Genomic DNA, 12,484 nt, shown 5'->3' with positions numbered 1-12,484 from the left:
CACAGTTCGATCGATCGAACTTCTATCTCAGATCGATCTTGAGAGATCGATCGAACTCATCTTTTTCAATTTCTCAGATCAATCGAAGTTTTGAGATCGATCTCAAACCTTTTTATGATCGATCGAAATTCACAGATCTCATACACACACTTTATTCATCGTGTATTATTTTCATGTTATCTCATATATTCCCAATGCTTGTGACATTCCACATTAGATGCATTTCATACTTACATTGTTTACTATGCTTCATATCCTGTCACTTGAATAGATTCATGTCATCTGCATGTTTTGTCTATCTTATTTGACATGCATGTTTCTATTTTATGCTTTCAATTCTTTATTCTGACACTGACTCCCCTTGTAAGTTTTTAAATTATTTTTCAAGCCATGACTAAGTGCAAGACTGTTGCCAAGAGGCAACACGGGCCTCAAAGACATATCCAACCTAGGATAGAGGAGCCAGCAGAGCCCTCTCATGCACAAGAGGAGCCATTACAGCCTACTCCACCTCAGTCACCTGCTCATGAGGCTGAGGATGATCATATTCCATCCACTTCTGTGGCTCAGCCTGCGTTTACACCATCACCATCTCCATCACATGCTGGAGCTGAGCATTCACCATTACCATCTCCACCACACCAGCCAGCTCAGCCAACTCGAGAGCGTGATAGGCCCACGCCTAGATATGCGTATATGACAGTGGATCATGAGTCAACTTTCGACACAGATTTCTTCTCTAGATCGGTGCTGACCCGATCAGCTTATCATGCTATTATCCAGAGGGGCCTTGCAACTATTCTTGTCCCAGTTACTGAGCCAGTCTACCCACGGCTAGTACGGATGTTCTTCCAGAACCTTCGACCGTCCCCGTATACCACGGCAGAGCTGGTCACTACTATAGATGGCCGTTAGATTACTATTACTATGGACACGCTAGCCAGATCATGCCATTGTCCATACCAATGCCCTTCGGAGCTACATGAGCTATATCTGAGGCTATACAGGCCTTCTTATACCGACATGGCAGTTTTCTTAACAGGTCACCATGCCGTTGGCGAGACTTTCGCCACCCGCACTTTTCTTCCAGATGACCTATGGTTCTTTGATTCTGTTCTCTTTTGGAACATATTTGGCCGAGCACAAGATTCAACGACGAGGAGACTATCTGACAACCCTCTACGCATTTTATACAGGCCATTGGGTATCTATCCCCGTGCTTATCTGGAGCATGATGAGGAAGCTCTTCGACAATTATATCAGCAAGGAGAAGCCCGAAAGGGCTAAGTCTCTCCCTTTTGGCCACCTCATCACCCAGATACTGATTGATCAGCGCTATCCTTTCCATCCTCGGGAGCACCCTGAGACAGGTTCCTGTCACTTCTTGAAGAAGGACTGGGACAAGAGCTATAATACTATTATCACCAGACTACAGGACCACGCAGTAGTGGCTGTAGAGGAGCCCGAGGCTGAGGAGGTAGAGGCAGCAGCTGAGGCAGCAGCAGCTAACCCCGCTGCGGACGATGTACCAATAGGTCCAGCTGTCGAGCACATAAACATTGATTTAGAGCAATCTGCAGATGACACAGAGCAACACTCTCCAGTTGGGTCGCCAGTACACGAGGAGGAGCAAACTCAGGATCTTTCTTCTGATTCATCTGTACCTGAGGCTCCTAGTCAGACCCCCGACTTTGGAGAGCATCTTCAGGCTCTTGAGGATGCAGTGGTTACTATCAGAGCTGATGCTGCTGCCATTTGAGCCGATGCTGTAGACCACCGAGCTGATTTTGTAACATTCCTCACGGATGCCATGACTGCACTCCGAGACTTATCTAGGGATATCCGCGGAGCTCGCCCTGCCCGTCCTTCCTCGTCTACCTGAGATTTCCAGTTTCTTCTATCATTTTATACTACACCTCTATGCTCTATACTTCATTTTTGTCATGTATATTATTTGCAGCTGGATATGTCAGCTTTGCTCTTTTGATGTACTCTATACTTTATTTTCTTTATATACGTTTTTGATATGGATGTTATCTATTATATTCTTATCATTGTATGTTTGACTCCATCAGGTACATCACAGTGACTTCAGTGAGAGAGTGCTACCCGATTTTCAGGACCACCCTTATACCTCTCTTACTATTTTATTTCATTTACACTTGCATGTCCACTATGCACTAATTATCCCTTTTTGTTATCTGATAAATTTATCCGAGTGCCAAATTTCAAGACCACAGTTAATCCCAAGTTTGGGGGGGCTTTGCCACCCACTTTGGATACTTCAGTCCCAGCCATTCTTTGCCTTAATTGCACCGGTATACTATTTCCTTTGTTCTCTTTGCACATTGAGGACATTGTGCCGTTTAAGTTTGGGGGTAATGGTGTATGTTATAGTGTTTGCTTTTAAATTCAAAATTTTGAGCATGACTTGTGTATTCTCTATGATTGGTCCATATCTAGCTATGATTTTGATCTTTTGAGGACTATATTGTTTAAAATTTAAAAATTGCTTGACTTGAGAGTCTAATACTCTTTGTATGCCTTATGGATGCAATTTAAGAGTAAATTTTTCGAAAGATTGATATCTTGCTTGCACTTGTGGTCCACATCATCTTGATTTTGTGATTGTTTTGAGATTCACTCTAGGATTCTACACTAGCACCGGCGCACACTAGCATTCATTTGTGGGGTACATGCTTTGTTGATTATTGAATTGGTTATATCCCAATTGGACTAGTAGTGAATTAAAAGCTTTCATTCTTGATAAAGGTAGATAACAAACCCTTTTCACTAAGTAGCCAGGATTCAAGCAACATCAAGCATTGAACTTCTCGCGCCGAAAGGTGGAGGACCCAAACTTTAGGTTAATAATTGAACTTTATTAAAAAAAAAAAAAAAAAATAGAAAAAGTTGCAAAAGCAATAAAAAGTGAGGATTTCTCCCAAATGGTAAGAAGTGGGAAATGATTAAATGGAGGTTGTTTTGATTTGTAGCCTTGTTGATTTAAGCTTGTAAGTCCGTAGGGGTGTTTGAATGCCTAATGCCCTAAAGCTGTCTGGTTTGGGAGTCATTGACCTAACGCTCGACCTCATGAATCACTAGAAAGCTTAATAGATCAACACATTACACCATGCTTCCATCTTTGATCCTAAAAAAAAATTTAAAAAATAAATAAGCGCACCTAGAACAATAAAGCTTTAATAAAAGGTTCACTTTTTATCTTGATGATCGGTACTAGATTTGCATGCTAGTTTGAGGGTAAGGATGTGATCATTTCTTTAGTTGGCTAAAATAGCAACATATTTGATGCCGGTCCACTCAAAAAGGATTCTAGAGTTGTTTTGATTTTCATGATCATTTTCTTGATGTGTGGAGGATCATATTTGCTTGCTTAGTGTTGAAATTTTGGGAAATTGCTTAGAAATGTTTGAAAAATTGCATACTTGAAGTAGTTTTCTCCCAATGGTTGTTTGCAATATTGGTGCCTCTTTAGAAAGAATGAGCTTAATGTTTGTGGGTATCATTTCTGGAAACTCTCACGAGACTTCACTCGTCCACTAGGGGTAACCTAGGGGTTTAAAAGGCTTGTTGCATATGCTAAGTGCAATCGTGTTCCCTACGAAAGTGGCGTTATCCAATTATTTTTTTCCAGTTCATAGTTGTTTAGTTATTCATTTCATTTCTTTACTTTCTAGTTCATTGCTAGGGACTAACAATATTTAAGTTTGGGGGTGTGATGAGCGCTGAAAAGTGCGTATTTAAACCCCTTAAGCTTAGGCATTCTAGTACCTTTATCTATCTTACTTTACCGTTTTAGATTGATTTCGTATTATTTCCATTTTCAGGCACTTATCCCAAAAATAAGCTAACTCAGCCAAATAAGAGCTTAAATGAAGCAATTCTAGGATGAATCAAAGAAAGGAGCCAATTGGAAGCAAAAGGAAGAAAAAGGTGAAAATCAACATCTTCGATCGATCTCAAATCAAAATTAGATCTATCCAACATGATCGATCTCAGCACTTCAAGATGGATTAGAGCCATGATGACATTTTCAGAGATCTCAAAAATTTGATCGATCCAACATCATTCTTCGATCGATCGAACTACCTTGTCCTTATCCAAATGATTAATCTTATCTAGTTATACCACCCTACCAACCACTTTTGTCCTTTTCCTAAAAATATCTTCAAAATATCTCAGATTTGTTTTTATCCAAAAAGCGCTGCCATTGAGGATGGATCCAACTTTAGTTCGATAAATCTCAGCTACGTTTGATCGATACAAGTCCAAGGTTCGATCGATCGAACTTCCTCCAGTGCGAAAAAGTTAAATCTCCAGCTCACAAAAAGTTGTCCTTTATCCAATCATTGGGGAATATTTTGTGCACGACCCCAGCTCATTTTGTGTGTCATTTTGACCTACCTATATAAGGATAAGGATTACTTTTTACACTAAGAACATATCATATCACATCATACCATCTCATACTTTGTAAGAACTCTTGGAAAGCAAGCTTAGAGGAGGAGGAGCCTAGAGACACCATTAGAAACTCTTCATCAACCAAGGAGCAAATCTATACCATGGAATTAGCCCTTGAGGGTTGGAAAAGCACTACCATGAGTGGCTAGACATCCTCTTGGGGCTAGAGTTAGCCCCAAGCATGCTTTCTACATCTTGATTTTGTGTATTATTGAGGGAATAGTGTTGTAATACATGTGTTGGCACTTATATATATATATAGATCTTGTTTATTCAATGATTTATGTGGTTTAATGCATCCAATTGATCATTTCATTCTATCCATATGTCTATGTATGCTAGAATAGATGTTCTTGTGTTATTGGTACATGTCTATGTGTATTAATGCCATCGATCTAGAGATTGTCAAAACATTATGCTTAATGGAATGCTCTTGTAATTTTTTAGATGGTTCATGCTCATTTCTTGATGGATTGTGCCTCTCCCTTAGCTTAATTAGTTTAATTTCATGTCATTAGTTTAACGGTAGTGTATTGATAGCATAGTTGTTAGATGGGAGGACAATCCATGCTTGTTGTTTGATGTTCCATACTTTTGAATGCAAGTAGCATATGTCTCTAACCTTGTGGTATATTTGGCTTGTGAGCTTAATGAAAGGATTAATGACTTGTTAGATATATTGTGTTTTTCACATGCTATTTAGACAATATATACTTAATTGTTAGATATATTGTGCTTTTCATATGTTGATTAGACAATGTATACTTAATTCGTCACCCTTACTAGTTGAATCAACCAAACACACACACACATCAATATTGCAACACACATTTCCCTCATTAGTCATTTGTTATGGGTGTAGAAAAGTATTGCTTAGTGGTGACCTCTAAACCCTAAGAACTCTCTCTCTCTTACTTACTCTTTATTGCATTCAATTATTTAGTTTAATTTGCTCTCTAGTTTAATCAACCAACCAACTATTTGTTTGATCACTCGACCTACTAACCCTAATAGTGATTCTACAACCAAATTCGACTCCAATCCCTTGGGACGATCCCTACTCACCCTAACTATATTTTTAGTAAAGGTAGTAGTGGCTTCTATAAATGTAAAACTTGGCCCCCACCTTAATGCACACTCTTAAGCTTGTGGTGCAGTGACACACTAGTAGGGCGTGCTCTGCGGATATCTCGAGATAAGTCTCGCAACGCAGCCATGACATCGGTACGAAGAGATGTAATGTCAGCTCGGATGGAGACAACATCCTCTCAGATAGAGACCATGTCGGCGCGGATAAATATTACAGCATCCTCCAAAGCCTGGAGCCGCTCTCTAAAGCTCGGTGTTTGTGCTGGAGCCTCAGGTACCATTGGAGCGGGAGAATGATTATCCTGAGCCTGCTCCTCATCATAAATGGGCGACCCAACCGGAGAGTGATGCTCTTGGTCCTCTACGGGCTGCTCCAAATCAATATCCATGTGCATGGTAGGTGGATCGACTGGTATATCGTCCGTCGCCTACGTTGCTATTGCTGCTACTACCTGCTCTATCTCCTCTAACTCTAAATCCTCAACTGCCTCGGCAGCGTCATCTCGCAAACTCTTGATAAGAGCATTGTAGCTCTTATCCCAATCCTTCTTCTTGAATAAACAGGCCCCAGACTCAGTCTGCTCCCGTGGCTGGAAGGGATAGCGCTGGTCTCTCAGAATCTGTGTGATGAGATGGCCGAATGGGAGATACTTAGCCTTTTTAGGCTTAGCCTTGCTGATATGGTCAACATACAGCTTCGTCATGACGCTCTAGATGAGCGCAGGAATAGACAGCCAGTGCCCTATATAAAAGGCATATAGAGCTATAAGATAGTTGCCGCGCCTCTGTGTCATATAGCCGACCATGAAAATATTTCGGTATAACACCGAATCGAAAAACCACAGGTCGTCTAGCAGATAAGTCCGGGTGGCGAAGGTCTCGCCACCGGCATAGTGACCTGTGAGTAAAATGGCTATGTCTATATATGTGGGCCTCCATAGAGTAGGATAGGTATCCTAGAGATCGGGAAGGCAGACGTGTGGATAACGGTAGGATCTGGAAAGAGTGTCCACTGTGATAGTGAAAGGATGGCCGTCGATGGTAGTCCGTAGCTCCGCCAGGTTACTCGGGGCAGGTTGGAGGTTCTGGAAGAATATCCGGACCAACCTCGGGTACACTGGGTATGTGACAGGGGCTAGTATGGCTGAGATGCCCCTTCGGTCTATATCGTGATATGCTGCTCCAGTAAGAATAGACTGGGAAAAGTAGTCGATGTCAAAGACTGACTCGTACGCCACTCGAAGGCGTGAGTATCTATGTACTGGCCGGTCTAAGTGCTAGGCTGGCTGAGCTAGCGGTGGTGATGGAGATGGTATGTGCTCAGCCTCAACGTCAGCCTGTGAAGAAGATGCCTCGGCTAAAGACTGTAGTCGACTGTTAGCTGGAGACTGTGGTGGAATGGGCTCTGCTGGCTCCTCCTGAATGGGATCCTGGGTGTGAGATAGACCTGCCTCGTCGTCCAAACTCTGCCTGGCCCTGCGGTGATAGTGTCCGCGAGCTACAGTCTTGACCCTAGCCATGGCCTGCAAAATAAAAGGAAAACTTGCAAAATGGGAGTCAGTGCCAGTATAAAGAATTAAAGCACAATTTATAGAATCATGTATGTCAAATAGGATAGACAAAACAGATAAGGAACATGAATCTATGCAAGTGACAAGGAATAAGTGACATGATGTGAGACATGCTAAACAGTATAAGTATGGAATGCATCCAATGTGGAAAACACAGGCATTGGGCATGTATAAGATAGCATGAAACACAGAGATGGTGTGTGAAGTGTGTGAAACAAATTTGTGAAGTTCGATCGATCACAAAAATGTGAGATCGATGCAAGTTCAATTGATCAAGAATAAGTGAGATCGATCTGTTACTGATCGATTGAATAAAAAGTTCAATCGATCGATGTAATGACCCGGTCATTTTTCTTCCTTTTCTTTTTCTCAGATTTTAACGGATATTTTTTTTTTCCGTTGTCTTTTCCTTTTTGGGTTCAGTTTTTCATCACTTGATGTCATCTCGAGTGCTCTGGAATGATTTTCGAGACTCTTTTCCGTGAATTGACAACTTTCTTTAGGGATTGTGTCATTTCCATATTTTATTTTTCCGAACACTATTCACATTTTGTCTTTTTCTCGTTTATCCTTTTTCCTTGCACAACCTCACTTTTTGTGCTCGGATTTGATTCCGATTTTACATGCATTCATGATATTTGATTTCCATGATAGTGGTATTTTTACTTTTCTAGAAAAGTGTGATGACCCTGTGGGCGGGTGTGCCGTGGGCGGGTGCGAGAGACACTGTCAGGCTACCACACTGGCGAGCTACGGGTGCACAGTCCCACATCGCCTGGGTAGAGGAAAGGTGAAGTACTTATATGTAAGTGTGTCACCTCCAATTGGTATGAGGCCTTTTGGGGTGAAGCCCAAGAGCAAAAACCGTGCGGACTCAGGCCCAAAGCGGACAATATCATACCATGTGGTGGAGTGGGTCGTTACAAATGGTATCAGAGCCTGACCCAGCCGGAAGTGTGGCCAACGAGGACGTTGGGCCCCAAAGGGGGGGTGATTGTGATGACCCTGTGGGCGGGTGTGCCCAATTGGTATGAGGCCTTTTGGGGTGAAGCCCAAGAGCAAAACCGTGCGGGCTCAGGCCCAAAGCGGACAATATCATACCATGTGGTGGAGTGGGTCGTTACAAATGGTATCAGAGCCTGACCCAGCCGGAAGTGTGCCGACGAGGACGTCGGGCCTCCAAGGAGGGTGGATTGTGATGACCTTGTGGGCGGGTGTGCTGTGGGCGGGTGCAAGAGACACTGTCAGGCTACCACACTGGCAAGCTACGGGTGCCAAGTCCCACATCGCCTGGGTACAGGAAAGGTGAAGTGCTTCTATGTAAGTGCATCATCTCCAATTGGTATGAGGCCTTTTGGGGTGAAGCCCAAGAGCAAAACCGTGCGGGCTCAGGCCCAAAGCGGACAATATCATACCATGTGGTGGAGTGGGTCGTTACAAAACTAATAAATAAATATTACTTAACGATTCTCCAACAATTACAATTCGGAAATCCCATAACTCAAGGACCCCTTAAAACATTATCCAATAATCCAATACTATTTAAAAGTACACAGGATGAATAGACGAATGACAGTCTCCCAGCTGCGGATCCTCAACCTCGAGACTGGAACCTCTAATAACCTGAAAAATAAATCGTGGGTTAAACCCTACGAGCAAGTTCACTCTACCATGCCTCTGAAAACCAATAAGCAGATCATCTCTGATCAAAACCAAACCTAATAAAGTTTTAACTTTAATAAAGCACGATATACATGTCTATATATAATTATATATACTATACTAATCACATCCATTAATAGGTTTATTAAATTTCCATACCTATTAAATAATTATTAAAATAATATTCATACCTAGACCAATCTACCATTTCATTTTATAAAAACTCCTGTGACCTTAATCCCATCCTAGTCAGTTGTTTAATCATTTAAACAACAAATTATAATAAAAGAAATACTCTATTTAATGCCAACCCGATAATGATTTTAATTGTTTAAATCACATATCCAAAATCCAAGTTTTGACAAATCATCCACGTCTTCCCCAATATTATTTTATTAATGTAAAATAATACACTAACCAGTAAGTACTAAACTATTCTCATTTAAGAATATCTAACCCTAATCCAATCCATACATACAACAACCATAGATGATATTTTAATCATCTAACACATAACAACGTAATTATGCTTTGGCAAATCAACCATGCCATTGTAAATATTTTTATTTATATATTGGCAATTCAACCATGCCTCCATAAGTATATTTATTTATACATTGGCAATTCAACCATGCCTCCGTGTATGTATATTTATACATTGACAATTCAACCATGCCTCCACAGGTATATTTATTCATACATTTAATTAGCAATTCATCCATACTTTCCATATATGTATTCTATTCATACAAATATTTAGGTAAAATATTTAATCATTTGACAATTCATCCATGCCCACACTTTAACCATGAATTAACTTTAAAATTAACAATACGCTAAATCATACATAGCCATCACATGCATATTATACGCATATCATTAATTTAACAACCAGCCTATTAAGATATGCCAAATAAGAATGATAATATTAATCATCTTAAATGATTTATATATATATATACCTACACATATGTTATTTAATGTATATATGTGTTTAACACCTTCTTTAATAATCCTTGATTATTTAAAATCAATATACATACATACATACATATATATATATATATATATATTCATCCTTCCATACAACTCATAGACAAATTAAACTATATATACACATTTATATATAATTTTTCCATACAACTCATAGACAAATTAAACTATATATACACATATATAAATAATTTTATATATATATATATATATATATATATATATATATATATATATATATACACTTCCTTCCATAACAAATTATTAATTTATTATATTTACACAAATTAGTGCAACTAAATATGTCAGAAATAGTTTCCTTTAAATACTCCATATTGGTTTAAATAGTTTTCCGACACTTTCTCACTAAAACATAAATATCTCCTAGTAGGATGGGAATCTGATAATGAAATTGGTACCATTGGAAAGAAGACGAAAAATCCTTGAATTTGAGCTCAAGAATGACCCAATTTCGATTTAAAATGACTAAGTTATGACCGTTTTAATTTCTAGTGTCGAATTAGGCCAACATAGTTTCCCACGCACGCCCACGTGCTTACTATGCACTTGCACGCGCTGGATTCAAGCCTCCTTGTGTGCTGGTATTGGCTAAGCTCTTTCAGCTACCGTGAGCTCACCACACTGAAGCCATCACTTCCTTTATGCCGCATCCAATGGTCATAAATGAGTGCGCAAATGAACACGCTCACACTAGATTATTTTCTATTAACTATAATAGATCTAAGGTCCAGATCAGCGAGTGCACCATCTTCTCATGGTCTGCAATACACCAAATAATCCCATAGTTGACCAGACCACTTCTATGGTCCAGATACACTTGCGCACCAAACTTTTATGCGCCGCGATGCACCATATCAATTCACATAAGTTTAATTAATCAAATGGCCCTAATTGGCGTATACACCCTATTATCCTACACCGCGCTGCACTGGATCAATTCTTTATTGTGCCGCTCCACATGCGCCAGTTACCTAGTATATATATATATATAATTATTTTCCTAACAAATAATAGGAAAATAAATCCTAATAAATTCCTAAAAATATCAGAAAAATTTCAGAAAATTACAGAACAATTCTAGAAAATAAAGAAACCATAATTAACTCTCTTGGGTCACAAATCCACCTATAGATTGATTTTAAAATATACATAACACATATATATATATCAATTAAAATCCAATAATCTAAAAATCAAATATAATAGTTTATACTTTTTAATTATTCCGATCTAACCATAATTTTTAAACAAATAAATTTAATTAAAGCCTTGATACTCAAGGTGAAATCCTTATGAGTTCTAAGAGGAAAGTTAGAGAAAACTCGCCTGAAGGTTTCGAAACGAAACCGACGCTTTAACTTTAATTATCTCTTCCAATTCCGACGTCCTCCTTTTCAGATCCGACCTCTTCCTTGTCAGCCCTTCTTCTTCCTCTCTCTCTGTCTGTTTTATTTTTCTAACGTGTAAAACCTTTAACCCTAAAGCCTTATATGTATTTTTATACACCTTAAATTCCAAATCCTATTCCAACTAGTATTATGAATTAAAATAATAATCTTTAAATAATTTATATCTATAAACATATATATATATAAATATATATTCCTTCCATAATTAACTCATTAGTTAATTAAATCATATATACTTATAAATATCAATAAATATATATCTATATATATATCTTTCCATAACAATTATTAATTAATTATATTTATATATAATTATATATATATATATATATATATATATATATATATATATATATAATTGATACAAAAGTGATCATTTAAATAATTAAATAACCACGGACCTTCATTAATTAACCCAATAAGGTTTCATACAAGCCCAAGACCACATCTTTTGGTCCAACTTTCCTTAAGCCCAATCCAATTAATTTAAATAAATAAGATAATTAATTAAATACAGAAATTAAAATAACTAATTACATGAAGCACATAAACAAACAAGAATTTACAACTAAGTCATATAATACCAATAAAATCAACACACCAATAATTCAATCAATAATCAACCACACAAACAATCAATCATCATACATAATCACGAAATATAACTTAATTAAAATAAGATAATTAATCTAGCACTCAATAAAATAAAATAAATCATTGAAAAATAAAATAAAATAATTAATCCTAATTAATAAATCTTTTAAAATTATCGGGGTATTACATTCTTCCCCCCTAACAAACGGAATTCTGTCCTCGGAATTCACAAATCCATGAAATAAAAACTTTGATTATTTAATTTCAAATTTCATTATTCTTTTTATCCGTGTGGAAATTAACCCATCCACACATATTCATTATTAGCAGACACATCACGTAATTAGCTAATTCCATATTTATATAATTGATAAATATAAGTACACACTAGAGACTCTCACTGGACTAAAGCAGTTTCAACCGGATAGTGGGTATCTCATGTAAAACGCACACAAAGGTGGTTACGAGTCCTCCTTCTACCAGAGCCCACACATCCTTAAACCCAGCTACCCATCTCAATCGGCAATATACGCCTCCATCCTAACCACTGATCCTGAGACTCAAGCTTATATCATGGCCCATATATGTGTGTGTGTATGTATATATATATATATATATATATATATATATATATATATATATATATAATCCATTATATCCACA

The sequence above is a fragment of the Cornus florida genome, unplaced genomic scaffold, assembly GCF_030987335.1.
Source record: "Cornus florida cultivar Cherokee Brave unplaced genomic scaffold, ASM3098733v1 CherokeeBrave_3.0.0_Hap2_Chr05, whole genome shotgun sequence".
Lineage (NCBI taxonomy): Eukaryota > Viridiplantae > Streptophyta > Magnoliopsida > Cornales > Cornaceae > Cornus > Cornus florida.
This window is presented reverse-complemented; position numbering follows the sequence as displayed.